This window comes from Sceloporus occidentalis, unplaced genomic scaffold (assembly GCF_023333645.1).
Source record: "Sceloporus occidentalis isolate IW3139 unplaced genomic scaffold, rSceOcc1.0.p SCAF_20, whole genome shotgun sequence".
NCBI lineage: Eukaryota > Metazoa > Chordata > Lepidosauria > Squamata > Phrynosomatidae > Sceloporus > Sceloporus occidentalis.
In genome coordinates, this window is record NW_028317000.1 from 4,317,260 (window position 1) to 4,322,104 (window position 4,845).

Here is a 4,845-nt window from a genome sequence, read left to right on the forward strand (position 1 = left end):
CTCTGATCTAGGATTCCCATGGCCGCCATATATATACATATGTATAAAAGTTGCAAGATTAAAAGAGCAGCCTTCTCCTTGAGAACCAACTTGGTGTCCCGGTTTGAGACCCGAGTTCGAATCCCTGCTCAGCCATGGACCACACTTGGTTCCAAGTGTCTCAGTTCTGACAAGAGGGCTATAGACCACACCTAAGTAAAGGCAACAACTTCTATGATTGTGTTTTATTCCCAGTTCGACAAGGCAAATCTTCAACGTTTTGTAAAGATGGATGAGGCCTTTAGGGAAGGAAAGGTCAACAATCCCTAAAGGGTCAAATGGAGAAGTCTGGGCCATAGACCCCAAAGGTGCAGTCCTCCAAATGCAGAGGTATTTCCAAAGGTACTCTCCAGTTTCAAATGTTGTATGCTGCCTTGGAAGGACTTGTGTGTGTGTGTATGTGTGTGTGTGTGTATGTATATTTATATTCACGTGATTTTATATTGGCTGTAGATGCTTTTAATTGCTTTGCATGTTAGTGAGACTTGAAACATTTTGTCCATGAGGATCACCATATCCTTACAAGTTGGAAACGCCTTGAAGCCACACAACAACCATATATATATATATATATATATATATACGTATATGTATGTGTATAGAGGGAGAATTTTCCAGGAGTGACCTTCTAAATCTTGTCAGACTGCGACACCCATCATCTTTCACCCTTCGCTTGAGTGGATGGAAATTGCAACCCAATCCATTTGGAGAGCCAGGGGATGTATTAATAAGTCTAATAACGCCTTAGATAAAATGGTCGCTCTAAAGCCAATTCTCAGTCATAAACATAATAATAATGATGATAATGATAATGATAGAGAGAGTTTTCCAGACCCTCCAGATCTTGTTGGACTGTGACACCCATCGTCTTTAACCCTTGACTAAACCTAATGGAGATTACCTCCAGGTTGCTATAAAGCCATTCCTTATCCATAGTGGCCTACCTGGGAGGGATGTTGTACAGAGGGCTTGTTAATAATAATAATGATGATGATGATGATGATGATCCCATCTTAATTTAACTTCATGAGGATTTCCTTGAGATTGCAGCCGCACTTCCAAATTATTTCGCACTAAACAGCTGCAAATACATACATTTTTGCAAAACAAGAAGCATGCAAGTCTTGCATTGGACCAGTTCACAGAACAAGAAACCTAGGCTGCGTAAAATAACCTCTGGGGCCGCCCCAGACTACAAATCCCAAAATGCCACAGCATGTAGCCATGGCAGTTAAAGTGGCGTCAAACTGGATTATCCCTGCAGTGTGGATGCAGCTAGTTTTGGGTTGGGAGCAGTGGTTTGAAAAACCCTACAGATTTTCCCATTGGAAAAAGAGAGGCTTGCTTTGAATGTCAAAAGGAGCTGTCCAATGTTTTAGGTGCTGGCCTCCATTGGAAAAGCCTTGCAAGGGAAACCGAAGCTGCTGGCAGAAGCTGTGTGTGTGTGTGTTTATTGTTTACAAATAAAAAACTTTGGGTGCCCTGAAAGGTATCCCTAATAATAATAATAATAATAATAATAATAATAGTAATAGTATGCAATTGTTGGGGAGAAGGAGCTCTCTTCTTCCAAAACCACAGTGTCTGGTATTGCAGAATACAGCCCTGTAAAGATATACAATCAACAGTTTTCCAGGGTGATTCATCCTAAAATGTTATATATATATGTGTGTGTGTGTGTGTGTGTGTGTATTCAACAGTTTTCCAAGGTGATTCATTCTAAAATTTAATATATATATATATATATTCAACAGTTTTCCAAGGTGAGTCATCTTAATATATATATATATATCAATATATATATATATCAACAGTTTTCCAAGGTGATTCATCGTAAAATGTTATATATGTGTGTGTGTGTGTGTATTCAACAGTTTTCCAAGGTGATTCATTCTAAAATTTAATATATATATATATATATTCAACAGTTTTCCAAGGTGATTCATCTTAAAATTTATATATATATATATATCAACAGTTTTCCAAGGTGATTCATCCTAAAAAATTATATATATAAATTTTTAGGATGAATCACCTTGGAAAACTGTTGATTTATATATATATATATATATATATATATAATCATGTATAATTATAACTTAATTATAAAGTATACATTTTATATATATCTATGTATATAAGATATATATATATATATATATAATCATGTATAATTATAACTTAATTATAAAGTATACATTTTATATATATCTATGTATATAAGATATATATATATATATATGTATATATATATATATATATGCCATACTTTTTGCCTCTGTAGACCGTAAGTCTCTCAGTCGAGACGCTCAGCCTCAGCCTCAGCCTTTTCTCCTAAAATGTTCACTTTGCATTTAAAAAATAATTTTAGAAATGCCCTTTTCTAAATAAATAAAAATCCTCTTTTAAAAGGTTTTCTTGTCTCTCTTTGCTTAGAAAATGATCTAGATCTATTGTCTTCTTAGCTGAAGAAAATTATTGTTATGACAGAGGGGGGGAAAACACATATAAATAGATTCTCAAAAGGAGGAAAAGACTATGTGGAACTAATATTTTGATCTTTTAAACCGGTCCCATACAAGGTTTGCAAGGCTGTTTTTAAGGAAGGAAATATTGCAGATTTAGGTGCAATGTTTCAGGAAGAAGATGTAGGTTTAGATGCACTGTTTTAGGAAGAAAATGTTGCAGAATTAGGTGCAATGTATTAAGAAGACAATGTTGCAGATTTAGGGGCATTATTTTAGGGAGAAAACATTGCCGATTTAATAGTTCATTAAGAAAACATTGCAGATTTAATATCTTAGGAAGAAAACACTGCAGGTTTAGGGGCTCCATTTTGGGAAGCAAATGTTGCAGAAAGAGGAGCAATATCTCAAGAGGACAATATTGTAGATTTTAGGTGCTGGGAATTTTCTTCTGGTGTGAAAAACTGTGTGGGTTTGGGTTTGTATTGTTTTGTGTCTATTCCCAACCTTGGACTGAAAAATCATAATTTCCCCTATCTATCTATCTATCTATCTATCTATCTATCTATCTATCTATCTATCTATCTCATAATAATATTCCAATGTAACCCAATTATCAAAATGCCAGGCGCTGCTTTGGAAACTTCCCTAGGCAACCCTTCATAACTCTTGAAATGCATTTGTCACATCAATTTGATATATATATATATATATATATATATATATATATATATATATATAATTTCCCTTTAACCTCCCTTGGATAGAGTTTAAAACACCATTGGGTTGATTAATTGCCTTTTATTGATCACTCTTCTCTTTGGCAGAGGAGGCTTTGCTGGGCCTAGGATTTCAATACATTTCCCAACCATTAAAAGAAGACTCTGGGAACCTATCTATCTATCTATCTATCTATCTATCTATCTATCTATCTATCTTCTATTCTGTCCTTATCCGATCCTTCATATTTATCCAAATTCAATTTGTTTTATAAATGCGTCCCTCCATCGTTCGCCAGCGAGGAAATGAAGACGCCTTTAATGCAATAGAAAGGCCTTTTAACAGCAGGGAAATTGCATTATAGACATTTAATCTTTCTCTCTTCTTTATTTTCTTGGAAGGGAAGAAAGGAAAGAAGGAAAGGAAGAAAGAAAGAAAAAATATCAGCTTCCAGAAGGAGGTAATGAAATGCCAGGCAAAGAAATGAAGGAGGACAAACCAAACCAACTTTGCTCTCTCCATTTATTATTATTATTATTATTATTATTATTTGCAGCCTGGAAAGGCAAGGAAGCTAGGAAGGGAAATGTCATATTTATTGTTGCAATTAATTAATTAATTAATAATATTATTATTAATATTGCTAGAGATCAAGAACTGCCTATTTGTTTCCTTTTCCCAGGATTCAAGGGAAAGGTTTTCTTGGTAAAGGAAGAGAGATAAATATATGATATTATTTATTATCTCTATTATTATTATTATTATTATTATTATTATTATTATTATTATTGCTAGACATTAATATTAATATTATTAATATCAGTATTAATATTAATATTGCTAGAGATCAAGAACTGCCTATTTTTAACCTTTCCAGAATTCAAGGGAAGGGTTTTCTTAGGAAGAGAGATAAATAGATGATATTATTTCTTATCTCTATTATTATTATTATTATTATTATTATTATTATTATTATTATTATTATTTCTTGAGATCAATAACTGCCTTGCGTTTTCCTTTCCCAGGATTTAAAGGAAAACATTTTCATGCTCAACTTGGGATGGCAAAGAAAAGGAGGACAATATACTATATTATTTATTGTCACCATCATCATCATCATCATCATCATCATCATCATCATCATCATCTCTATCCTTATTATTTCTTGAGCTCAAGAACTGCCGAGTGTTTTCCTTTCCCCGAAATTCAAAGAAAAATCTTTTCTTGCCAAACTTGGGAAGGCAAAGAAAAGGGGGGAATAAATATACTGTATTATTTATTGTTACCATTATTATTATTATTATTATTATAGTATATTATTATTATTGATATTATTATTTCTCGAGATCAAGGGCGATCTAGTGTTTTCCTCGGATTCAAGGGAGAGGTTCTCTTGTTAAACTTAGGAAGGAAAAGGAGGGGAAAATACTGTATTATTTATTATTCCTATTATTATTATTATTATTATTATTATTATTTGGTGTTTTCCTTTCCCCGGATTCAAGGGAGGTTACTAAACCTGGGAAGGCAAAGAGGGGAGAAATTAATATTATTATATAATTAATATAATATAATATAATATATATATATATATATATATAATTGTCCCATTTATTAATAT

At 32.9% G+C, this 4,845-nt stretch overlaps 1 long non-coding RNA gene across 1 annotated transcript; it reads left to right on the forward strand.

Annotated features, from left to right (window-relative positions):
• Positions 1–207: 207 nt before the first annotated feature.
• On the forward strand, positions 208–4,412 carry LOC149301808 (uncharacterized). Its single transcript, XR_016272101.1, has 3 exons — positions 208–381; positions 3,626–3,684; positions 4,250–4,412. It is a non-coding gene; the product is annotated as an uncharacterized LOC149301808 (long non-coding RNA).
• The last annotated feature ends 433 nt before the right edge of the window (positions 4,413–4,845 follow it).